Raw genomic sequence first — 27700 nt, forward strand, 5'->3', positions numbered from 1 at the left:
CTGGTCAGAAAGCTTTAGGTTGTTTTTAATCTCTTCCATGCCTCCACAGCTGCATTTTTCTGTATTGAAAATACAGCTCCTATTTAAACAGGCAAATGAGGAGAAAACCATCCAAGTAACACAGTTATTCTATTATAGTTACATATATATAACATAGTTATTCTAACTAAAGCCTAAAAGTACTCCTATTCTGGGGATGAGGTGCAAAATCAGACACTGTGGTCTTTATAAAACAGTGAGCAATGCCAGCTTGCAAGTGTTTCATAGGAAAAACATAACACAATGGAAAGCGCTAACCAAAACATCCTCCCTCATGAAATGAAGTTTCATCAGACCCAGTATGTGTCTGTGCCTCCCCTGCAAACACTGCTTTGAAGTGCTCTGAACCTGAGCAGCGCCTGTAAACACGGATGGCAAACTGCATCTATCATCACACAAGAAGACAATAACCCCACTGAAACAAATGAGTAGTAAAGGCTGGATACACCAGTCAAGTCTGTCCTCTGCTCCAAACCCAACGCAGAGCTGCGAGAGCAGAGACACACAAGCAACAAGCGCCACTAGTCAACTTCCGTAGAAGTATGTGCCTTCGTCTCACAGCTGTTCCGCAGTCCAGCCCAAACTCCTACTGCCGGGGAGCCTAGAGACTGTGGTAGCGGCATCCAGCAGCTGCCCCCCTCAGTGAGAACCACCAGGATACGGATCGGGACACCCTGTCCGCTGGTCCCTCCCGCCTTCGCGGGACCATCACCTTGCTAAGAGCCACCCACTCCCTCCTCCGGCAAAGCCCTGCTTGGAATGAGGGGGGGAAAGGGATTTATTTACAAGGACAATAAAAAGAGGATGATGCAAAGATGCTCGCTCGGAAAAGCTGCGAGGTCCGCGGGGGAAGTGAAAGGATGAATGGATAGATAGTGGATGGATGGCGATGTATGCAGGTGGGTGTGTAGACGAAGGGAGCCTCCCTTACCTGCCACGCTACCGCTGATACCGCGTCACCGCCGCGCTCCAAACACCGCCCGCCCGCTGCCGTGGGGCGGATTTATAGCCCGCGCCCCGCCCGCCGGGCGGCGCTGCCCTCCGCCGCCGCCGCCACCGCCTCCTCGGCGGGAGCACGGGGCGGGTCACCACCCGTTCCGAGGCTCCGCCCGCCCGCCCGTCCGTCCGTCCCTGCGCCCCAGGGCTCCCCGTCGTCACCCGCAAACGTTTGCAGCGGCTACACCCCGGATGCCCGGTTTGCACAGGGTCCCTAAATGTCAAAGGGGATCCCTGGTGCACACCCGAAAGCCCAGATGCCCCCTTCTTCCAAGTCACGAGGCTCAGCTAGGGGGAGGATCACCTCTGATATGCGCTTTCCGGGCAAACTTTGGGAGCAGTGGACGCCTGAGACCTGCTGATCTGCTTCCAAAGTGTTACCACGCCTGTGAGAAGGGTTTTCACACAGTTTGGTGAGAGGATGTGTGTGCAAGTGGTTTGTCCGAGGACCAAAAGAGTAGCAGTGGTGGGAAATAGTAAGCAAAGGACTTACACAGCAATGTCCGGGCACAGGTGGTCAAAGTCCTGTGGATGTATGTACTGCTATGTGAAAATAGGTCTATTTACCAGATCCTGAATTAAAAAGTCTTCTGCTCATACATTAACATGATCACTAGTAAGGAACTCTAATTACGGTAGAAAATAGTGCCTTCACATGTTTCTGATGCAGTTCAGAGGGTGAGCGGGCGCTGCAAGTGCTGTGCAAGTTTCCCAACGCACAGCGCTTTGGCAAGAAGTGCAGCTAATCGTTTATTCCAAAAAGAGGCCCTTGCCTACTGAGTAAAGAATATCTCTACATACACAGTTCTGTGTGTAGCCACCCACTAAGGGGCGGGTTGAACTATGACAGCTTGAGTTGTTTTTTCTGTGGCTTTTCTGTAAAGCACATTTACCCCATGTGTGTGATTTCACTTAACAACCTCGCTTTTATGGCAGGTTACAGTGACCCAGACTGATGAAATCACAGCATGTTATCATACTCCCTCATGCAGTGGCCTGAAGAGGAAATCAGAAACTCCTGAAACTCTGTTAAACTCTCCACTCTGTTTTCTCAGCTATACAATAAAGTTATTGAGCCTTCTTCTTATATAAAAGCTTGCTGCTGTTCAAATGCATATTAGCTTCTCTCCTCCTAAGCCAGCTTCTACACCTGAGTCAGAAAGTGCTGCCTTTGGAAAAAGAACCCTGGAAAAAGTTCCTTTTTCCCCGTGAAATGACAGGAGACAATATCGTGTAGCAGTTAAGTCTTAAGTGAGGAATAAAGGAAATTCCTTACCATGTTTTCTTACATTTGATAAGTTAATGTCTACAAGGAGGAAAAGCGTTTCTAAAACAACACAAGAGAAGCGTTTGTCGTTCTGAGACAGTGCTGCTCTATGTATGCTTTCTTTGGTTTTGAATCCTTAAAGGTCTAACCTTTTTCATACTCATTTTAAACTGTGAGACCAGGAGACCAATGAAATCATCACAAATAACTTAATTTGAGCCTGTTTTCCAGTCATATCTTCAAAATTATGTCATCAGATCACTGGCTTGCTATGTTTGTTATGGAAGATGTGTCTAGCTCAGTGTTCTGGAGTTATGGAACAAGTGCAAATGCTAGAACAAGAAGATGGGCTTGACTCATTTTCCAGCAGATTAATACTTCCTTCATCTGATCATGAAACAAATTCCTAGCTCGAAAACATTCAGTCCTTCACAGAGCAGATGTGGGTCAGTGTCTGGACTCTGTGGTTTGGCCCATCCTCAAGTTTGCTGTGCTTGGCTGCTTTTTGGGGAAAGGGCTGAAAGCTCCAGAGTTGCAACTGGAATGAACTGTTTTGTTTGCTTTTGAAGCATTCCCTTACTCCCTGCGCACTAAATGAAGACTTTTGCAGTAGAAACAAGTACTGAGTCTGGCATGAACTGGAGAACTGTTTTGTTTTGCAGTGTGTTTGTTATTTACATCACATGCAGCGTTGGGCCCTCCGATATGTTGGAAGCAGGCAGGTAGAAGATGCCAGGAGTCAATAGTTGCTAGCCCACATGAGTAGGCAAGCCTGAGGATGTGTGCATCCGAACTGAGCCTTCACTAGCTCAAGCACTCTTCCCAGCTATTTTGCTAGTTATGACTGAGAAATAACATGGTGATTTACAGTGTCTGAGGGTGATTGGTGGATTGCAAAAGAAAATGACGTCATTCCAAGAATCCAGGTTAGGAGGTATTTTATTATGTGAAGATGTAATTGCTAACGTTTGTGCTCGGAGATCCAAATCCTGCCGTGTGCCAGAAAGGAGCACAGCTGAAAACTTGGGGAACATTGTTCTCCTCTGCTTGAAAAAGGCTACATAGAAGATAGGTAGGAAGACAGGAATTTCAGGGCTTAGTTTGCCAGAGTGGCACTGCGGACATTGCAACAGACACAGCCTCATTGAGTTTTTGAGTGCTGGGCTGCTCAACTGCTCACGCTGCATTCCCACAGCTGCTGAGTGGCTCATGTACCAGAATCTGTACGTGTACAGACGTGTGTACTTTAGGAACCACTGTGTTAGGGAGACAAGACGAGCTGGCACCCACATGGGCCTACTGAAAAGCTGATGAGTACTTCTACTGTAAATATGATTTAATGCAGTACACTAGCTTTATGCAGCTGGCATGCACTTGTTCTTTCCAGAAGAGCATCTCTATAGGGAGTGGTTGCCCTGCCATAGATGTCCATTCCTGTACCAGTGAATGGGCTGTTCAAACTAACCTGAAAGCACAAACCCTCTCCAGTGCTCACTATGGCTTTCACTTGAGATTGCAGCATAGGTCTCTAAGGTTTTTAAGAGTAAAGTAAACAAGTCCTTGATTTACTGTTTTGTTTTACTGAGCTGGGTTATTGTAGGTATAAGCACACACAAAGACACGTTTGCACAAAGAAGGGAAATGGCATACTTCCATGCTAGAGAAAGACTAATCATGTGTGCTGAACAGAAACCTGCCTATGGGATCCAATACCTGGCAGTAACAATATTTCAGCATTTAAATAGCACTTTAAAGCCATTAACTAATCAATGCTTGCGAGGCTCCAGGGGAAAGAGGATGGTGCAAATGAAGAACCACAGGGTGTGAGACCTGATCCAGAGTCCACTAAGGTCTAGAAATTCCACCTATTTGAGTGTTATAGAAACAGATTTTAATTATGAGACTATCCTTCTTTCCTTTGATATTGTATTTCTTGCTGTGCCAGCATTAACACAGGAAAATTCAGGGGTTGTGTTGCAATAGCAAAGAAGGAAAGAGCTGAATAAAATAGGAGCACAGCATTATGCTTTGCAATAAAATACTGTGCATTTCTTTAGCAAGGTCTGCACATTTAAGCAGTGGTAATATTATTAGTCACTGCACAAGTAACTGGGTGTTCCCTTGTTCTTGCTAACAATACAGCAGGGATAATTTTGGATTAAGCTACGTGTTTTATGAAAAATACACTTTATGTTTGCTGGTTCATGTCAAAAGAATCCCCTGTGTGACCCATCAAATATCACACCCTATCCACTGGGAATTTTATTGTACTACAGCCTTTTGCTGTTGCCTTGGGATCCCTTGATAATGCTGACATGTAGCTGCGTGGATTGGTCATCCTTCCAAAAATTCTCCAATGCAGCTTTGAACCAAGGGCACTGACCTCAATTAAAAATCTAAATAAATAACACCACGGATTGCAGATTCACATGCCCTTGTGAGAGATTTTCCCTGATATTATTCATATCCCCACATAAGTACTTATTTCCAGTTTGGAAACTGCTTTTGGCAGGTTTATCTACTTCAGGAAAAGCATAGATGCGGGGTGAGTCATTTCTTTAGTCTTGCAATTTGACCTTCCTGCCATTTGCAAAGGAAGTCGATTATTTTTTTGATATATTTTAGAATATTAGGATTTATCTGCTCTCTCATTTAATGAATGGAGGGGTGAGAGTTTGTTCTGAATAGGTATGTCCCATCAGGAGGTTTTTAGTGGAGCATTTTACCAAGGGGAACATTTCTGTAGGAAGCTTTGTTAAATGGGGTGGAATCTATGAGCTAAACTCACAGCAGGACTCTGCTGCTGAGTGACAGGGCTGTCCGGACCCACATTCACCACTCACTTTTGGTCCAGTGCATGAGGACAAGTGCCTAAGAATTGTGTTTATGACAAGTCAGCACAATGAGTGGTAAATATTAAAGCTCGCCAAGAGAGACAAGGTCTAAAATAGATTTTATGTTTATTTCCACATAAGGTTTTTGATTGTAAGTTCTCTCTGAGAGATGAATACCTATGGTCAGTGAGCGCTTTCTCTGGTACTGCCTCACAGTCCGTAACCCACAGATAATACAGGCATCTGAGAGATGTGGTTTCAGACACACAGTTGTGTTTGAGAACAGCATTTCTGCTTACCAGGAAAAAATCTTAACCACAGCCTACAGGGTGGTTATACACCCATTGCACAACATTTTGCTTGCAAGTCCTCCTGTTGGAGCCAATGCATTTTGTTAAAATAATGACAGTTCATCAAGTCACGAAGAAGGAAGAATTTGGTTCTGCAATTCACAGATGTCATTGTGAAGGTGGGGAGATAGTTTCTTACCCTGGCTACAGTTGGAAGGAGAATTGGGACTTGCTATGTACTTCCACTTCTCTAAACCAAAAAGACTCAAATTGCAATATCTAGATTAAAACCTGTCTCTCACGCCAATTGCTCATGAAAAGAGCCTTAGTTTTCAGAGCTATCTTTGTGCAAAGATTAAGCCAGAAACTTGCACAGGATGAGACAAAAGGGAAGAAAACCCAACTGGGGGTTCACTTAGGAATTAGAGCAACTCCTTAACCCAGGATGACAGTGATTTCACACACAGCAAGTGGTAAAGAAAAGTGCTCCCAGATTTGGTGGCCACCCAACAGGGAGTTTAAAAGTCTCAGTAGTAGCTGCATTTCGGACTATGTTCAGGTGGATTCAGCTCACGCATTCACTGCAATCAAAGTGTAATTCACTGCTGCTAATTATCTGTCGTGATGTAGTTTCAATTTGTCTAAAAGTAGTATCTTAAGCCTCCTGTCAAAGCAGGAGAAATGAAATGCTGAAAGGCTGTAAATGAGGGGAGGATCCTCAACTTTCTCATAGGTAGGTGGCCTTCTCCATCCCATTCTTAGCAAGAAACTGTGTTTATTAGAAAAGAGTTGCTCTGGCTAAAGGAAACCAGTTAGGAAGTACTGTCTTCAGCACAAAAAACTTCCCTTTGACATTTTTTCTTGATGTTTTCATTACAAAATTACCTACAAGCAGATAAGATTTTTTTTGGCATTTCAATCACCATGACTTCACTAAGGGGAAATCCTGCCTGACCAATTTGGTGGCCTTCTATGATGGGGCTATGGAACTGATGGACAGGGGTAAAGCAATTGATGTCATCTCCCTGGACTTGTGCAAAGCGTTCGACACTGTCCCACATGACATCCTTGTCTCTAAATTGGAGAGACATCAATTTGATGGGTGGACCACTCGGTGGATAAAGAACTGGCTGGATGGCCGCACGCAAAGAGCTGTGGTCAATGGCTCGATGTCTGGCTGGAGACCGGTAACGAGTGGTGTCCCTCAGGGATCGGCGTTGGGACTGGTCTTGTTCAACATCTTTGTCGGTGGCATGGACAGTGGGATTGAGTGCGCCCTCAGCAAGTTTGCCGATGACACCAAGCTGTGTGGTTCGGTTGATACGCCAGAGGGAAGGGATGCCATCCAGAGGGACCTCGACACGCTTGTGAGGTGGGCTGATGCCAACCTGATGAAGTTTAACCATGCCAAGTGCAAGGTCCTACACCTGGGTTGGAGCAATCCCAGGCACAGCTACAGGTTGGGCAGAGAAGAGATTCAGAGCAGCCCTGCAGAGAAGGACTTGGAGGTGTTGGTCGAGGAGAAAATGAACATGAGCCGGCTTCAGTGTGCGCTCGCAGCCCAGAAAGCCAACCGTATCCTGGGCTGCATCAAGAAGAGCGTAACCAGCAGGATGAAGGAGGTGATCCTGCCCCTCTACTCTGCTCTCGGGAGACCTCACTTGGAGTATTGTGTGCAGTTCTGGTGTCCTCAACATAAAAAGGACATGGAACTGTTGGAACAAGTCCAGAGGAGGCCACGAGGATGATCAGGGGACTGGAGCACCTCCCGTATGGAGACAGGCTGAGAAAGTTGGGGCTGTTCAGCCTGGAGAAGAGAAGGCTGCGTGGAGACCTCAGAGCAGCCTTCCAGTACCTGAAGGGGGCTTATAAGGATGCTGGGGAGGGAATGCCCAGGAATCTCCATCCGCATTCACTAGATAGGAAGAATCTGACCATCAGTTGCAACTACTGTCCTGTGCTGCAAATTCAATGGCAAATTTAAAGAAATACTTTTAAGTTGTAAATATCTTTTTATAAAAGCTTTCACATACTAGAAAACATGGATTCTATATACTTGAACATTATGAGGAAAACCCTGGCACATGTCCACCCTAGAGGCACAGCATTGGGGATGTTCACATGAACTCATTTAGAGGCTTCACAAGCAACCTGGAGGCTTCAAGTCATTTCTTAAAACAGGCTTTGCAGCAACTTGTTCTTTAGGAGAAAGATGTAACCAGGGACGTGTTGAGTATGAGCGTGTGCTCTGGTAAACGAGACCACTCAAAGAAAGAGATCACAGGGCTTGGAAGCCAACAGAAAATCTCCTGAATCCAAACACTGGTGTGGGTCACATCAGCCAACATGCCTGCATCTCCTGTACTGACCAGGGCAGAAAAGGCACCAAATGCAATTTGACGTCTTTTTGATTCTCTGTGGTTGTTATTTGGCTGAGCAAAATAGCTCCAAAACTGAAGTACAAGTGCTCCACTCTCCCCCCCTAGCTCCCATCTTTAGTTCTTATATTTTTAAAGGAGTTCCTCTACTAGCTAGAAACCTCGAAAGTAATTCCCTCCCTGCCCCTCTTCCTCCCGCTCAGTCTGGCTGAGGCACTGCTATACACACAAATACATCGGCACAAGTAGATCTGTGTGTACCAGAACCCTTCCCATTCCCTTTTTCACAACCTCTCTGAAGGAACATCCAGCTCACATCTCTGCTGAACTTTTGAACCCACCAAGGCTGAGATAGCTTGAATTCAAGCAGAATAGGCTCATGAATGCCTATTGGTTTGAGGAGCAGCTAAGCAAGTCAGAACTCGGTCCTCACTTATGTCTGATAAGGAAGAACTGGTAAAAGGCCTGATCATTGTCTAATCTTCCTAATGTATAAATGTCATGTGCTCTCTGCTTGCAAATGCACTTAAAAGTGTATGTCCTTTTGCCCGGAGCACAAATTCACATAGCAATGACACAGGCAAGCAATTCACTAAAAGAAAGTGGCTCTGCAAGACCCTAAATGACACTATCACTTGCAATCAGATGGCTACAGCTGTTTTCTAAAGGTTTAGGTTATATATGCTGCTCTTACAGCTTTGAACCCACAGTCAGAGAAGCACAAAGTAATTTTGCTTGCTGGCACCATGTACTCTGAGTTGACCACATTGACAGTCCTGGCACCACGTTCATGGTCTTGGACTCCTACATGTAAAATACAAACACCTGTGACAGAAATACCTGAGGTTTCTCCCCTGTTTTATGTTGAAGCAGAGGGGAGCTCAGCCTGGAGAAGAGAAGGCTGTGTGGAGACCTCATAGCAGCCTTCCAGTATCTGAAGGGGGCCTACAAGGATGCTGGGGAGGGACTCTTCATCAGGGACTGTAGTGACAGGACAAGGGGTAACGGGTTCAAACTTAAACAGGGGAAGTTTAGATTGGATCTAAGGAAGAAATTCTTTACTGTGAGGGTGGTGAGGCACTGGAATGGGTTGCCCAGGGAAGTTGTGAATGCTTGGCAGTGTTCATGGTAAGGTTGGACAAAGCCTTGAGTGACATGGTTTAGTGTGAGGTGTCCCTGCCCATGGCAGGGAGGTTGGAACTAGATGACCTTAAGGTCCTTTCCAACCCAAACTATTCTATGATTCTATGATTTTATGACAGAGGTTGGCTCACTTTTTAATAAGTTACTCAAGAAGAGAATGCCACAGAGGAGATAAGATGCAAACAGGAGATTTTGACTGCAGTCTGATTAAGGGGTCATGTTAGGCATCATTTGACAAACACTGAGTTTATAGCCTTAAGGCAAAGTAATGGAGGGAGTAGGGACAGAAGAAGAGAGCAGTAGGTAAAGCCGATTGCAGCTCTTGGAGGAAAACTGGGTGTGCTCTTTTTGCCAGTCATTTCAAAACAGTTGCTCAGAATCAAACAGCCAGCCCTAAATCAGCAATTCATTCATTTAATGGCTTTAAAGGCTGTTCCCTATTAAACAAGACATGGTAAATCTGTTTCAGATTAGCAAATCAAATGAGTCACAAAAAAATCCCACTTTGGTGTTAAGTTTTGGCTGGTACAAGCTGCATCTCAAACAGATGCTTTGTCCATATTTTTAAGCATAAAAGGGTCAAAACCCAGCCGCTGGCCTCAACACTAAGCAACAAGGCCCAGCTCAGGCTCCATGCCTTAGGACCAGCCCTCTGCAGGAGACTGACCCCACACATTGTATGGCTCTTGGCCCTGGCTCTCTTCTGCGCTACAAGTGGTGTTCCTCTGGTCCTAAGACATGATCAGTATTTTTTAATGTGTTTTTGAGTTCAAAGGTTCTGAAATAATCTCTAAGGGCGATGTTGCAACACAGAAGAATGATGTTTTTATGGCATGGAGCTGAGGGGATATGTTCCATACCCCAGGGTATGCATGGGGCCAAATAAGTGTGCAGGAGGATGCAGAGCCTGAGGGACAGCCTTGGGGGACTGCATAGGATGGAGTGTGGTGTTCTCCATGCTGCCTGGCGACAGCTTCTGGGAAGTGGAAAGACCAGAGCTAGGGAGTGAAATAGCAATGGAGTGAGCAGCCAAGGGTCTGGGTGTTGAGCTCACACCCTATCCCCTTTTAGCCTACACATATCCAGAGGGACTAAGCAGTCCTCTGTGAAGCACCACCTCTGCTTGCAGCCTCTGGTTAGGTGGAAAACACTGGGAAACCAGCAGCATTTCAGCTTCTCTCTGCCTGAAACTGAGTGCCAAAATGAAGACAGCAACCTCATTTCCCACAGCAGATGAAATCTCTGATGTGTTAAACAGCTTTCAGTTATCTCCAGAGCAACTCTCAGGGTTTTTTAACAAGTACACAGACACTCCCACAAAGAAAACATAACTATTGTGTTTTTATCAGAAAGAAAAAGTGAAAGGAAAATGAAGGAGTTCTCCAGATACCACAGAACAGAGGGGAGAGTGAGCAACTGCAATGCAAATCATGACTCAAGAAAGCTTTTCTCAGCCTAAGGCAAGGAAAGAAGAGAGGCTCTTTGCTGTAGGAGTCATCCACCTAATGAATGATAAGAGATAAGTGATTGCCAGGTTGACGTCTATTATCTGCAAAACATGCCAATTAGTGGGGGTTCCTGACAACTGGAAAAGGGCTACTGATGACTGGCTATGTGCATGAAGAGAGAATGGTGAATGCAATATATCCTGCCTTTGGTAACATTTTTGACACCATCGCCCACAGGTTTCTTATTTTCAGGTTGAGAAAGTGTAAGACACATGAATATGGCTTGAAAAATGGCTGTAATGTTAGGGTTAAAGTGTGTAATAATCAATGGCTTAATATCCAGCTGAAGGCCAGTAACAAGTGGAGTGCCTCAGTGGTCCACTGTTGTTCGATATTTTCATCAATGATTTGGATGATGAGACCAGGGGTGTGCACACTGCAGCAAATTCAGAATGATGCTTAGTGAGGGAAAGTGATTGATATACCAAGTGACAAAGTTTAACCCAGAAAGCCTTTGACAAACATGAGAATTGTACCAACAAGAACTTCCTGAAGTTCAGCAGGGACAGTAGAGAGTTGTGTGCCTGGGGTGGAATAACCCCACACTTCAGCACAGGTTGGGAACTGAACGGCTGAGACCTGAGAAAAGGGAATCTAGGGATTGTGGTCGATGCCAGAATCTCATTACAGGTGATGCAAATTGCACATTGAGTTACATCAGGAGAAGCATGCCCAGCAGAGCCAGGGGAATCGTCACCTGTGAGGCCAGTTTTGGACACGAGAATGTCAAGAACCTTAAAAAGCTCATCAAAGAGATGCAGAGATAGTGAGGAGGGTAGAGCACATGACCTTCAAGGAAGAAGATAAGGGAGCAGGGCTTGTTTAGTCTTGGCAAGAGGAGACTCAGGGGTGGTCTGATAGCAGCCTACATCCATTAGAAAGAAAACTGGAGGTTTGATGAAGCCAAACCCATTTCAGTAGTGGGAGAGAATATAGCGGAGCAACAGCTACAAGCTGTGGCTTGGGAGGTTGAGATTAGACAGAAGTTTAAGGTGTTAACATAAAGCTAAGGAAACAAAACCATGTTCTGCCCAATGGAAGCAGCAAGCCCAGAGGAAAGCCAACATGGGAAGGCATAGAGCAGATCACAGCAACATTGGGATTACCATAATAAAACAGAGTGAACAATGAAGGGTGTCAAGACTGTTTAAAAAGGTGAACTCTGGAAGCTTACTCTGCCTAGACAGAATCACCAGTTTCTGGTCTGAAATGCAGCATGTCCCCTGGATATGGGATTCAGGCTTAGAGTTTTAAAAACCTAAGGCAGAAATTAAAGAGGCGTAAGGTTTGAGTTACTATAATATTTCAATTAGCAGTAAATGGAATTACCCCATGCCCAAACAGTGCTTCTCTAAAAAAGAATCAAAGATACATGCTGCAAGAACAAATAGGGGTTTGTTAGTAAGAAACAGAATTATCTAGGTTTAGCTCTGGGTGTGGAAAATTGCAGGATTTTGTGTACAGGAGACTAGCACATATGCATTTATTGTCATTGCTAGACTGAACACACTAGACCCTACCAAAGATATTCCGAGAATAATTTTCAGAATTAAAAATCAAAGGCAGTTCTAGAAGAACAATGGTCATTGCAGACTCACATCTTAATGCTCAGAGCAAGTATCTAATAGAGCAAACATCTGAGGTTTAGTGTAAGCATGAGGTTTAACGTGAGACTTAAAACCTGCAAACATCATATTTTCTTTTGAACAAATAGGTGATCAACATTGGCAGAGCTACAGCTAAAGGTAGGATTTATACTGGAAAACACTGATTAAAGTTATTGGTAGGGGGTGGCTGCACAGCCTGTTTCCAGCTCCAGTTGTCACTGGAAAGGAAAGAGCTCACTGGTGAATCGAACTGTATTCAGAGGGTCCAGACTGGGGAGCACCAGTTGGAGCAGGGAGGAATTCAGGTGAATATCATAGAATCATAGAATAGTAGAATATGCTAAGGATAAGGGCATCACAACCCTTGAAGACTCTCAGTGCTGTGTTGGGGAATATCCAATGAACAGAGATACCAAAAAGTCCTAAGGCTTGCTGCTTTTACAAAAAGTATAGGCTAAGCAGAGTAGGAAGGAGCAACCAAACTAACAGTTAACAGTAGCTGGAAAAAGTGCATCTTAAATGCCTAGTTGTGTTTATTAGCTAGGATACATTAAGTCCTTTTGGTTTCTATCCTAAGATATCCTTGGCAGAAGGCACAGTACTCAGACGTATGATTCCTCTTTACTACAAAGCATACTACATAGCTGATCACGGCTCTGTGGGCATGACATCCCACAGCTTGTAGTGAAATAATAGTGCACACATGCTGCTGCTGCTGCTTCCCGTATCCTGAGTTCAGTGAGCTGGTCACCAATGTATCAAACAGTAAAAGCAGCTCTTCAGACAAGCTAGACAGCAAGGTTGAGTTACCCCATTGAACTCTCTAAGTGTCTGCCAGCATAACTGAGGTCTTCATCACCCAGCACTGAGATACAACATCTGTGGATGCAAGGCCACAGGTGTTTAATAGTGTGTAGAAAAGCTTTACAAACGTGGCTTATTATTATTCATTAGCAATGGTATTAGACTGCAGGGTAGAGCTGAGGTTAGGAACCTTGCTTTGCTATGGTTCACTAACAATGAATCCCAAGAGACAGTTTGTGGCAAAAATGCTCATTATTGAAATGGTGAGGACATTCCCAATCATCTGGTAGATAGGGGATCAAGGCCAGAGTTTAAGTCTCGAATACTTCAAACTTATTAGTAATTACAAGTACTGGAGCTAGCACAAATATTAATACTGTGGGATGAGTAGAGTTTGAGTGGACACATACACTTTGTAGAAGGGCCTGAATGCAGTAATCTACCTACATGTGGTCTGTGGCACCAGGCAGCCTTGCAAAAAGGGGGAAGCTAAGCACCAGAAAACGGTGCCCTTTATCATAAGGCTTTCACTAGATTGCCTCACCTTTGGTGATGAGCACATCTGATGAGATCAGAGATTTGAGCAGGGTGATTAATACGAATTACACCCTGGGAGAATAGTATGAATGTACCAAAACAAAACATTTTGAGCTCTGAGGCCCCGTGTCTGAAAACCCTCCCTGTACATCACTTTGTGTCCTTGCAGCTGAGAAGGATGCAAAGCAAACTTTAGGGATGGCATGAAGAACATTTGTTACTGGATGCAAGATTTCCTTGTTAGCATGCTTTCCCTGCTGGAATGCCTTTATTGCTTTGTTCATCTCACACATCATAGGTTATTTTCATCTCAGAAGCAGCTCCTTAAATACTATGAGAATCTTTAAAAATCTATTGCAGTTTTTATGGTCAGTCTTCAAACATGGTATCTCTAGCTCTATTTGGACAGAATTTCAAAGCCATCTCATTAGAAACTTAAATAAGACCTAAGTATTTCTTAACTCTTGACCATAACCAGTTAACACATTGTGAAAAGCATAAAATTTTGCAGCAGGATTTAAAACTGAATTACAGCAAACAGGGGGACGTGCTTTAAGAAATAGTATTGTGTAGCATGGACAAAATCAAAAGCCTTTAAGTAGTTTCTTTGTCTACAAAACCATTGACATATCTGATTCTTCCTACTGTCATTAGTTCCAAAACACAAAAGCCCATGGGAGCCAAATTTAATCTCATGTTCTCTCTGAGGTATTTGATGCAGGCTGGGAGAAGGAACAAATCTTGACCCCTCAGGCAGCTGGGGGGGCTGCTTCAGAGCAGTTTGTTTTCAATGGTGAAAGGAGTTTTTCTGGGTCCTTTCTGTCTGTCACTGTTAGAAACTCAAGGCAAAGGCTGAAAGCAGACTTGAGCTAAGACCTATTATTTATTGACCTTTCATCAAGTCAGTGTTTTTAGCTTAACCCAAGTCAAGCCGAAAGATCCAGATGCAGACATGAAAGCCAGACCTCAGCCCTTCCTTCTGTGGGTGTGAAGATTTCCTAGGAAGGGTCCCAAGGACTACTGGGCTACCTGCAGGGGGCTCATCCAGTTCTGATCTACCACCTCTTCATAAGCTCAGGCAAGAGCTTGTGTAATGACTTGTGTGCTAACCCCTTGGGTGATGGAGGAATCGGGTGGTTTCAACCCCAAAAAGACGAGATTTGTCACCTTGGCTGCTAGAAAGCAGCCTCCTGGTGAAGTTAAATCCTTCATCCTTCAGGGCTTTTTCTAGATGGGAGAATCCACATCCTTGGCTTGGACACTCCTCCATGCAGATTTTTGCAAGAGCAGCTTATCAGAATTGCTGATGTAGGGAAGATGCTGCAGAAAATGGATTCTCATCTATATCCAAGTGGCTTCAAAGAAGTGTCTGGCTATTGGGGACCAGTCATGCAGGGTAACTTGTGCTCTGTATATGGGTGATCACACAGACACAGCAGCCCACTAAATATCCAAAGGGAAAAAAGCCCCAAACAACATGGCTCATGATATCTGCTGGTACCAAAAGTGTCCTGGGTTCAGCAGCTGCCACTGCCTCTTCTTAGAAGTTTGTCAAAACAGAACTTTCTTCACCAAAAGGGGAAGTGTCCTTTTGTTTTCCAGCAGCTGCTGTGTACTGGACACTTTTAGAGCCACATCATCTGCATGCCCATTGCCAACATCCAGCAGCTATGCACTCAAGAGCTTTCCTGGCGAAGAACCAAACCTCCCTGGAATAATCTGAAGGGGCCTCAGTTAGTATGTTCTCTGGTACTGCAGGAACGCTGAGCCAGGGCACGGAGTGTGATACTAAAGCTGCAGATATGGTAAATATTTGATGGTGGGATTAGCCACTATTTTAAAACGCTTATTTCTACTAAACAGTCACTCATGCTGTGACACCTAAAGTCTTTTCTGCAGTTAAGTAACAATAATGAGTCGTTGGTGTCATTGATATGTGTTTCTGTTTAAATACTTAAATCAGTTCCTTAATATAGGAAGTTTGCTTATAAAAGTGGGATAGGAATGACTTATATATCCTAGCCTGAATGATGCTGGTTTTGAGAAAGTTTAGATGCATTTAAGTGCATTTATCTAAATGCATTTAGATGCATTTAGATGGTTTTAAGTCTAGGAAACTCCACTGAGGAAGCAGATGCCAAGGGCTTTGGGCTCAAGATAGGCATATGTCAGTGTGCAAAGTAAACACAATCTGAGCAACTCTGGAAGCTGAACATGCGTTTTTCTGTTTATTGCTTTGTGATCAATCTATTAATGGTGTAAGTATTTGGAGAAGAGAAATGGCATAAATATCACAGCAGCGCGTGGAGAAGGGAGGCACAAACATCCTGGAAAATGGGATGTGACCCTGCAAGAGACTGGAAGAATGGTTTTCAGCCAGCTTTCTATAGAAAGAGGGTTAGAGAAGCTCAGGCAGTTTCTTGTATTTGTTACCATTGAAACAGCACAAAACTTCAAAAAAGATGTACCTAAAGAACTGCATTCCTGTATTAAAAGGGATTAAAAAAGGTACAAGTTGAAAATACTACTGGAAGCGCTGACTTGTTGTATATGTTTGGAAAAACAGGCTACAAGCCTTGAGGCTTTGAGTAAAAATCAGGGCTTTTTTCTGTTGACAGGAAACCAGAGTTGGAAAAAAATTCAGATCATTTTCCAAATACTACTTTTTTTTTCCCCTTAAAGTGAGAAAGCTGCCAAGTGGAAAGAACAGAACCTGTATTTTCATATAAAATTATAGAAAGTTAGAGTTGAAGGGGATTTGAAGTGGGAATCTATTTGCTTCTTTGGGAAACGATCAAGTAAATTTAGCCATCCTTTATAGAATCAGAGAATCATAGAATCATAGCATGTTTAGGTTGGAAAGGACCTTAAGATCATCCAGTTCCAACCCCTGCCATGGGCAGGGACACCTCACACTAAACCATGTCACCCAAGGCTCTGTCCAACCTGGTCTTGAACACTGTCAGGGATGGAGCATCCACGACTTCTCAGTGTTCCAGTGCCTCACCACCTTCACAGTAAATAACTTCTTCCTTATATCTAACCTAAACTTCCCCCCTTTTAAGTTTAAACATGTTACCCTTTGTCCTATTACTATAGTCCCTAATGAAAAGCCCCTCTCCAGCACCCTTGTAGACCCCGCTCAGACACTGGAAGGTTGTTATAAATCTTTATCAAGGTTTGAGTTTGGGTTTTTTTAACTTGTTTTAAAATCCTGCAGCAATAGAGTTTGGGGGTTCTTTAGGTAATGTCTTTTAAGATACATTATTTTATGTATTTATAATGTATTATAAATATAATGTTGTTATAAATTATATTATAAATATAATGCTATTTTATGTATTTATAGAATATTTATAATATTCTTAGTATTTTAAGAAAGTATTTTCTATTTTTTCTTAGTTCTGTTAGTTCTTTCTTATCGTTCACTTGGAGAACAAATTTTCCTTCAAATGTGTAACACACTTGATAACATTTCCATGTACAACAAGGCAAGCAATTTTGGGACTTTCCTTCTCTGTGTGTTCCTGTGGCTTTCCCACTGGTTTTCTTCCCCTTTCAGTGTTTTGAAAAGCAAAAAAATCTTTATTTTTAAAACATTTCCTCATAAGTCTTGTTTCGTAAAGTGCTTGCCAGGTTCATAGTTCTTCACTCAGTTTTATTTACATCTATTTTAACCTGCAGTATCCAAAGCTGGCACTGAAAGCTGGAAGTCACAGGTGCTGAATGGTTTCTGTATAGATTTGTTACTCAAAGGGGGTAAATGGGTGGCAAAGTTTACCTCCTGTGTTTGATGCTAGTCCTGCTAATGTGTCCCAGGGTGACATTTGCGCTCAGTTGCCCAGGTATCATACTTTTTCATACTCAGTTTTTAGATCCTATTCTGTGCTATTCTGGGACTGTGAGAATGAGGACCCTAGGCCCACTGTAGGAGAGGATCTGGTTCGAGACCATCTTAAAAACCTAAACGTACACAAGTCCACGGGACCTGACGAAATCCATCCATGGGTCCTGAAGGAGCTGGAGAATGAAGTTGCTAAGCCACTGGCCATCATAATTGAAAAATCATGGCAGTCAGGTGAAGTTCCCGATGACTGGAAAAAGGGAAATATAACCCCCATTTTCAAGAAGGGGAAAATGGATGACCAGGGGAATTACAGACCAGTCAGTCTCACCTCTGTGCCTGGCAAAATCTTGGAGCAGATTCTCCTGGAAGGCATGTTAAGGCACATGAAAAACAAGGAGGTGGTTGGTGACAGCCAGCATGGCTTCACTAAGGGGAAATCCTGCCTGACCAATTTGGTGGCCTTCTATGATGGGGCTACAGAACTGATGGACAGGGGCAGAGCAGTTGACGTCATCTACCTGGACTTGTGCAAAGCCTTCGACACTGTCCCACATGACATCCTTGTCTCTAAATTGGAGAGACATCAATTTGATGGGTGGACCACTCGGTGGATAAAGAACTGGCTGGGTGGCCACACGCAAAGAGTTGTGGTCAATGGCTTGATATCCGGCTGGAGACCGGTAACGAGTGGTGTCCCTCAGGGATCGGTGTTGGGACCGGTCTTGTTCAACATCTTTGTCGGTGACATGGACAGTGGGATTGAGTGCACCCTCAGCAAGTTTGCCGATGACACCAAGCTGTGTGGTTCGGTTGATACGCTGGAGGGAAGGGATGCCATCCAGAGGGACCTCGACACGCTTGTGAGGTGGGCTGATGCCAACCTGATGAAGTTTAACCATGCCAAGTGCAAGGTCCTACACCTGGGTCAGAGCAATCCCAGGCACAGCTACAGGTTGGGCAGAGAAGAGATTCAGAGCAGCCCTGCAGAGAAGGACTTGGGGGTGTTGGTCGATGAGAAAATGAACATGAGCCGGCTTCAGTGTGCGCTCGCAGCCCAGAAAGCAACCGCATCCTGGGCTGCATCAAGAGGAGTGTGACCAGCAGGTCGAAGGAGGTGATCCTGCCCCTCTACTCTGCTCTCGGGAGACCTCACTTGGAGTATTGTGTGCAGTTCTGGTGTCCTCAACATAAAAAGGACATGGAACTGTTGGAACAAGTCCAGAGGAGGCCACAAGGATGATCAGGGGACTGGAGCACCTCCCGTATGGAGACAGGCTGAGAAAGTTGGGGCTGTTCAGCCTGGAGAAGAGAAGGCTGCATGGAGACCTCAGAGCAGCCTTCCAGTATCTGAAGGGGGCCTACAAGGATGCTGGAGATGGACTATTCATGAGGGACTGTAGTGACAGGACAAGGGGTAACGGGTTCAAACTTAAACAGGGGAAGTTTAGATTGGATCTAAGGAAGAAATTCTTTACTGTGAGAGTGGTGAGGCACTGGAATGGGTTGCCCAGGGAGGTCGTGAATGCTCCATCCCTGGCGGTGTTCAAGGCCAGGTTGGACAGAGGCTTGGGTGACATGGTTTAGTGTGAGGTGTCCCTGCCCATGGCAGGGAGTTGGAACTTGATGATCTTAAGGTCCTTTCCAACCCTAACTATTCTATGATTCTATGATTCTATGATTTTATTGCTGTCTTGCGAGCTTCTCTTTTTTCCCTATTTGCTCTATGATTTCTTGATTCCTATATACTTAGTAAACTAATTAATTTAGTTCATTTCTTATGTTTAATGAGATCATTTCGAGTGTCAAACCTGCCTGCACACATCGGTGCCAGTTGCTCATTGGATTTCTATTTTATGGTGATATAAATCACGAACTGAAAGGGGCTATTTGATGTGCCATCCCTGCTGGGTAGCAATTATTGTGCCCTTCTCTGAGTCATTGCACGGAATTTTGTGGTTACTTAATAGTAGTTTCATGTAGTCCATATATCCCTGCTTCCCGTATGAGAATGTTATAGCACTCTCTTACCCCAAGTTTTATTACAAATGCAATAAATTATGCCAGTTGCTTCCCTGTCATCAGCTGGATGTGTGGTGGATTGACCTTGTCTAGCCAACACCTGCCCACCAGGGCGCTCTTTCCTTCCTCTGCTTCTTAGCAGGACAAGGGGAGAAAATGAGAAAATGAGCAGGGAGATCACTCAGCAATTACCATTGACTCAGGGAAGATTAGTGTAGTTAATTTCCAGTTAGTAACAGGGTAGGACAATGAGAAATCAAAGCAAAACTAAAACCACCTTCCCCACACCTGTCTTTCTTCCCAGGTTCAACTTCACTGCTGACTCCTCTGCCTCTTCCCCCTCAGGAAATTCAGGGGAAGGGACGCTGTGGTCAGTTCATCACACATTGACTCTGCTGCTCCTCCATGGGCTGCAGGTGAAGATCTGCTCCACCATGGACTTCCATGGGCTGCAGGCTTTCCATCGTCTGCACCATGGGCTACAGAGGAACCTCTGCTCTGGTGCCTGGAGCTCCTCCTGCCCTCCTGCACTGACAGTGATGTCTGCATGGCTGTTCCTCTCACAGATTCTCAATCCTCCCTTTTTGCTGCAGTTGCACAGGCTTTTTACCTCATTTTATACACGTTATCCCAGAGGTGCTACCATCGTCACTGATGGGCTCAGCCTTGGCCATAGGTGGAGCCAGCTGGAATTGGCTTCATCAAACACAGGGGAAGCTTATGGCAGCTTCTCACAGAAGCCACCCCTGTTGCCCCCCAGCTACCAAAACCTTGCCACACAAACCCTGTACAATGAGTGACCATGTCAGAGAAGAAACTAAACTCCATTAACATGCATTACTCTTGACAAAACCATTTCTTAGCTCTATTATCTTCCAAGTGCTCCCAAGCCATTTCATAATTTGTTCCAGCAACTTTCCACATTCAACTGAATTCCTTGGATTTGTTCCTCTTCTTATCTTCCACTTCCTTACAGGCAGACAGGACACTCACCCTTCATAACTCCTCAGGGCTCACCTCACTGCAGTCAGCTCTTAAAGGTTCTCTCTTTTGCTGGTTTTCTAGCAAAAGTAAGTAATCAAGAACACACTTGGTGACACACTTGCTGGTTCCAGTTGAACTTCTCTGTGTTTCTCTTTCTTCCTAAGGTTCTGATTTGGCCAGTGTGTGTGAGTTGTCTCTTTCTCCAACCTAAAAGATGCCTATTCCACATTTGAATTCTGCACAAGGAGCCAGAATTTTTGGCACACTCTTGATTGACTTTTGATAACACAGCTCCTGCTTGAACAATCTGCCATTTGTCATAACCATGCAGTTAGAAACAAAAGGTCTCTGTTAAATGCTTAATGCCAGGCACAGATGCAGCAGTCAGGGCTGGTAGACTGAGGAGACTGTGCAGCATATGAGGTAGGAAGAAGCCAGACAGAAAAAAACACAGAGAAAAAATGTGGAGTTGTTGTCTAGGTTCTGTATAAATACAGTTGATGTTTTATTATCTTTGAAAGTGGAGAATTTCCCTTTGGTGATAGAAATCAGAAATCCAATGAGTGGGAATAGTCTGCTTTGTAAAATAAAAGTTGAAACCCACAAATATCTATTGTTTTACTCTCCATAAATGTGTTTAGATCAAAAAAATCAGCAATACCCTAGAAAAGTGTCCTGTGTACAGAATCCATTATAACAAACCTATTGCTTAGACTTAGTGACATTTCTTCCTACAGCGCTGTTGCTTTACAGAGCAGAGTGAAACTACACTGCAGCCCAGATTCATCTGCTATCCTTCTTCATACATGTGAAACTTAGAAAACTTTCATAAAGACCATATAATGAAACTTCATATATAGACAGGTTTTTTGTCTGTTTGGGATTTTTATTTGAGAGGGATGGGGGCATTTGCCATGTCTTGATGTCTCCATCTGGAAAATAATCATCGCTAGTTCTCCAAAGGGTATCATAAAAAAGTGGAAAAATGCTCAGGGTGTTTTGAGTGGATCTGAAGAGGCCTTTTAAGGTTGCAGCATGCCTAAAAAATGTGGTACTGATAACTTGCAAGTAATAGAAAGTGAATCAAAGCTAAATTGAAGAGAAAGGTCTTTACATTAAAAGTCTTCAAAACAGAGTGCCAGTGAAGTAGGGAAGCACTTAGCATAAAACCTCATTTCAGGGGAGCTAGCAGTGTAAATAATGCCCAGTACATTCTGTGTTTGTATCACTAAATTGTGCAACCAAAGAAGGCTTCAGCAACTGATGGCCACCTATATTGTCCAAGAAAAAGCAAAATCCCCTTCAGGATGGGGATTCCTTAATCAAGTCTTGTTTATATTAATTCTCTTCCCCAAGGGATAAGATTTGGGTGACCTTTTCAGGGCATCATATTAAAGTGTGCTTTGTTTATTGAGCACTTTTGAAACTGCTTGCACCAAAATGCATTTTTTTTAATAAAATGTATCTGGACCGGTTCCATTACACTCCCACTCGCTGAAACCCACAGGACTAAATGGGTGTAACAAAAAGAAGAATTTGGCCGTTGACCTGCAGCCCCAGAGACTCATACTGGATCACATAAAACTGCCTCCCTGTTAGAGACTGTAACAGACGGCTGCTGCTAATGTTGAGCTTCCCTGCTACCACACAGCATGTGGGATGCTTCAGGGGAAGGGACTTTTCCAGTGGATTCACAGGATTGCAGATGATGGTTGAGGTTGGAAGGGATCTCTGGAAGTCATGTGGTCCAACGCCCCTGCTTGAGCAGGGTCACTGAGAGATGGCTATCCAGGACCATATCTAAAGAGGGTTTTTTATACCTTTAAGGAAGGAGACTCTGCCGCCTCCCTGGGAAACCTATGCCACCATCACAGTGAAAAAGTGTTTCTTGATGTTCAGTTGAATTCTTATGTCTTTCATTTGATGCCCATTGCCTCTGGTCCTGTCAGATTCACTGCAGAGCTGAGGGGAGGATGAGAAGTGTTCTGGCTTTGAGGTGAAAAAGGACATGTTGTATTGCCAGCTGACTTCTCCAAACCCAATATTCACACTTCTGGATTTTTGCTATGGCAGAGTCCTTGCTTATGGAAATAGGAATCCCATAGTTTTGGTCAGAGGGTCTCCAGTCCCATTAAGCTGGTTTGGTATGGAGCTGGTATCAGATCCCCACCTTTGCCTACTCCAACACATCAGCCAACCAAATCACTTAACCATGTTACTTCAGGGTATTCTTATTTTGCTCAACCAGGAAGATAAATGCTTTCTCTGCCTGTAAAAAGAATATAAAGAAATATTGTTTTGGAGAAGATGATTTGGAAGCATCATCTCAAGTGGGGATTAGTCATGTTTTAACTAGGGTGATCTGGAATTGGAAGGCTGCAGAGGCATCTGAGAATGCCTGGTGACATGTGGAAGCGTAAAGGTGAGACTGACTCATAAAAGTGCACTCCAGGCCATTTTACAACAGTAATTCACAATGTATCTGATCCAAAACAAAGCAGGATTTGCTTGCCCTCAGGGATTGCTGTGTACATACAGAGGAAACAAAGGGCTTACATCTTTCAACACAAAATATTTCAGTATAAATAGCTCACAGGAATGCAGCTAATCTCTAAGGCCTTCTGTCAACCAGCTGCAGAAAAAGGGAGAAAAGGGAAAGCTTTTATTGAAGGGCATCTTCAATGCACAGGGTGGGCTTTTTGTAGCCTAAAAGCCCCATGCTTGGTGCTTAGTTTCTGCATCTAAACCTCATGAGAGGTGATTACTTGAATCAGGAGAGCCTCTTTCAAAAGTCAGGGTCTGTGTTCTCTGTCCCTAAGAGAGAGGACTGTAGAATAGGCTCTGCACAGTTTGATCTCCCTGCTGTGCTCTGGGGCTATGTCTGCCTGATAAATAAAGATCATCCAGGGAAGAAACTGAGGCAATGAACCTCTGAGTGCCCACACGCCAGAAGTACTTCTCATTCAGAATTTGATATGGACCAACCCAACCAGCACTGCCCAAGACAAAACCTTATTGTGGTGTGGATGACACCTGCCCTGGGTGAGGGTAAGACAGAGCCAGATCCCTTACATTGCCTTTATCATCATCCCCGCTGCCTTTGAATGCCCAGGCTCTCTTGCTTTTCACCTAGGAACATGCCCTCAGCTTCATATTATAAAATTACCACCCTGGTGGACCCTGTGATAGGAGCCAAGGTTCACATCCTAGAGTGGTTAAGTATGTAGTGGTGTGAATATACCCCCATGGGCCAATACAGCTGGTTGCCTGGTGCCTGAGCTGCTTTTCAATGAAATTGTAGCATTTAAAAGGCAGAAAGACAAATCCTGTCAACCAGCTTGTCCATCTGCTATGAGCCACAGATGGTTGTCTAAGAGGGATGTAAGGAAGAAGGTCTTCTTAAAGTTAAGCAAGTGCAGGCAGGTGGGTAGTGTGAGCTTTGTGTACACAGCTTTGAGGTGCATAGCCTTGTAAGAACAGCATTAAATTCCCATTAAAGCATAAACTAAAAATTATGGAAAGCATCTAAGCACAAATTCAGAATTTAACCTCATAAAGACCTTCCTTACGTGCTAGGTTAACAAGGTCTATAGATCTGTCATTAGCTCCTTAAGTTACTCAAAGCAGGTGACCACAAAACCTCAGAGGACTGACCCTATGACTTCCATATGTTTGTGAGAAAATTAATGGAAATCAGGGACAGGTTTCCAAAGGCACGGGGGGGGGGAGATTGAACAGACTCAATTTCTTATTTTCTTTCTTTTATTCACCAGATACACATGCAGAACACATGTTTTTCTCGTCTTTGTTTCAAGTTTAGTTGGCAACACGTTAGCCTGGGAAGAAAGAGCAGTTGACAGGGGTTTAAAAATGCCCTTTCCCATGGGTATCTTAGCTGGTGGTGTAGCTACTGAGTAGGTAAGTAGTGCAATGGCACTGTGGCCTTAAGGCCTCATCATCTGTTGATGAAAAGACAAGGTTGGGGACACTACTGACAATTGGGTGGGTTGGTGGTCCCAGTGCTTCTCTTACACTGGAACTGCCACATGCAACACAAAGGAGTCCTTTCCTGAGGTAGGCAGAAAATGGAAAGAGATGTTGTTTTTGTTCAGCTCCTGTAACAATCCCTCAGCGTGACTGATGTGGTGAGGGTTGCCAGCAAGCCAAATTGCTGGAGTGAGTTGTGAAATGATGAAAGATGGGATTTTCTGCCAGCTTAGTTTGTTTCTTTTTGATATGCACACACCCTGCTGCTACAGAGGGGATAAGAAGCAGGTTCCTTCATTCATCCACACTGGGAAGAGGTTGCCTTCCCTTCTGCTGGGGTCTTTGCAAAGGAGCTAGTCCTCCCTCAATGGTTAACTGCTGGGATTACTGGTGGGCAGGAGTGCCCATGTAATGTGAGGGAAGGCCAGGAGTGGCTCATTAGCCTGTTTCATGTTTCAACTGCACAGAGACAAAGACTGCTCTATGCACAGCAGAAATATTGTGGAAAGTAACTGACCATAATCACCCACTGAGATTTGCTCTACTTTTAGTTAAATCCCAATGTTTTCCCCATCAAAACCATGATACTCCATGGCTGGACACCATGTTCAACCCCAGTGTTGTACAAGGCAGCAAAAGCACATTTCATCATGAAGTGAGAAGTGACTTCGCAACCAAACAAACTGCTCTCAGAGGACCTGTGCCCAGACATTGACTAGACCACAGGAATGCCAAGCCCCAGGCTTTACATGCACAATGTCCTCACAATGAACTCCAGAGATAAGATTCCTAAACCGTGAATAAACATGATCTAAACATGCAGAAGAAGGACAGTCTACCCAACAGGAAACATGAGGTGCATGGGGTTACTGTACTGCTGTCCTACTCTGGATTTATATGCCTGAAGCAGAAGAGAAATTGAGTTATCACTATCTGCTGAGGATGAAGACCTTCTCCTGAGAGCCAGATCTATGGGCTGTCCTTCTGGATCCAGGCACCTTCTGCTCTTGGCTGTAACATGACCCATCTTCAAGTGGAGTACAGGAGCAGTGGCTCATTCAGAAGTGTGTGCCACTTATTTTAGGGTACTTTCCAGACAAGTAGAGGATGTGCTATTGTCGTGGTTTAAGCCCAGGCCGTAAATCAGAACCACGCAGTCTACTCCCCTCCCCACACACACCTTTCTTCCCTCCGCTCCTGGAGGGACGGGGAGGAGAATCAAAAGAATGCAGCTGCCACGGGTTGAGATAAGAACAGTTTAATAACTAAGGTATAACACAAATCACTACTGCTACCAACAATAATAATAATGATAAAGGAAATAACAAGGGAAGAGAATAAAACTGCTCACCAACCGGTACCTCACCACTCACAGACGGATCCTGATACCTTGCCCCCCACCCAGCAGTGATCCAGCCCTTCCAGGTAACTCTCCATTACATCCTGGGCATGACGTGCTATGGTATGGAATACCTCTTTGGCTAGTTTGGGTCAGGTGTCCTGTCCCGCTTCCTCCAAAGCTGAAGTAGGTTCTCCATCCCACTTCCCATGGGTAGAACACATGGTGTTCCCATATGCAAGATGCTTACCATTATTATAGAACAAAAGGTGTTCCCATACGCAAGATGCTTGCCATTATTCATGATAAATCAGTGTTCCTGGTGCAGCAAGAATTGTGCAGAAGAGTTGTAAAGCTGTTCAAGACAGTTTCTGCCTGTGTATTACATCTGTTTTTCCACTGTGATCCAAACTGAACTTGGGGTGTCTCTCTATCTACATAGTTTCTAGATCCCAGGAATCTGTCTCCCCTCACTGTGGCAATTATCAAGGCTCACAGTTCACAGCTTGTGTACTATGCTGTATGGTGATTGGGTGAAGTGAAACAATGTAGGGTTTCTAGGTTTTGGCTGGTGGTTTTACATCTCTTTGAGATTTTCTTGCTGGACACTGCTGTCCCCACCTTCCTTCCCCTGCTGTCCTCTCTGTAAGTGACTGCCAACCAGTCAGGGCAATTTATGGCAGCACTCTTCAGTCAGCTGCTGATGAAAATCAGCTCAGACCAGCAAGCTGAACAATGAAAGTAATACAGCTAGTTTTCCATGAGGAAAATAAACAACAGTCCCACAAGTGGCTCATCCAGCAGACTGGCAGTGACAAACAGCTGGAAAGGGTAACTACTGATATAAGCACTTCCCAGAAGGATGCCTAACTAGTTGGACATCTCTGTTTGGGTCCTTATCAACCTTTCCTCTGCCTACAAGAGAGTGTTTCCAGGAGAACAAAAACCTAAAAGAGATCCTTTCCTGCCTATGCTTTCATTATCCAAACACACTTCACAAAGAGATCTGTTTCAGTTGAGATCTACTCCACAAATCAAGTGTCCAGAGCAAGCCTCTCTTTTAGGGAGCTTTGCTTTGCACGTTGATCTGACTCATCTCCTAACAGCTTTCATGCCATTACAATAACTTAGAAAACTGATCCCTAAACATCCCACTCCTGGTCAGTTGACAGAGCATTTCTTTTCAGTTCCCGTTTAAATACGCACATATGTTCTTCTCCTTGGAGTCTGCACAAAGCTCTGCATTGTGCACTGCACTGGGTACTAAAACTAGCACACTTGGCTTAAACTTGCCTTTTTCAAAGATTCCCCGTGCCTCTTTTGAGCAAAACAAAGCTTTTTATATCCTTGTGGCCAAAACAATTCAAGAAGGGGAACCACAAGGTATAAAGAGCCCCAAGCAACATTCACATTGCAATTTGGAGTTTGTTTCCCAGCCCAGTGTGAACACTAGGGACAATCCCATGGCACTGTCCTGTATCATTTGCTTTTCAGAGCATTCCTGGAGGGAATATCTGAGAGCAGAGATGAATGTTTATGCCATTTTCTCTGCCAGTCTGTCAGTAGCACTGAGGTTTCCTTCCACTTTCTATGATAACAGATTCCTGTAATGTCAGTATTGTGTTTTGGTTGACTTTCTGAACCTCCAACACCTTCACGATTTTCATAATGACTTTTGGCAATGAGCAAGGTGAATATACTGGAATTAGAAGCATATGTTTTTAATTCAAGATATGAGTGATTGCTTTTCTCTGAAAAGGAGACAACAAAGTTTTGGAACAGAGAGGGTAGGACAGGAGAAACACACATTAAAAATAAGATGTAGGGGAAAGAAGGTCAAGGAGGCAGAGATGACTGAAGACTGTGTGAAATACAGACACAGATTCATGTAGTAGCAATGTTTTGCTTCCTGAATCAGCTTGACCACAGAACTTGTTCAGTGACTGATGCTTGTGAAATAGCAGGCTGTGAATAGCCAGTCCCCTGCCAGCACTATCGGGTGGTATATAGAGTGGTATCAACACACACCCTGCCTTCGGAAAACCCGAGAGTGGCAGCAGCAGTCAGTGAAGGTCAAACATGAGCTCATAGGGAAAGCTCTTATCACAGTGTTGACTAAGA

This window comes from Psittacula echo (assembly GCF_963264785.1).
Source record: "Psittacula echo genome assembly, chromosome: 2".
NCBI lineage: Eukaryota > Metazoa > Chordata > Aves > Psittaciformes > Psittacidae > Psittacula > Psittacula echo.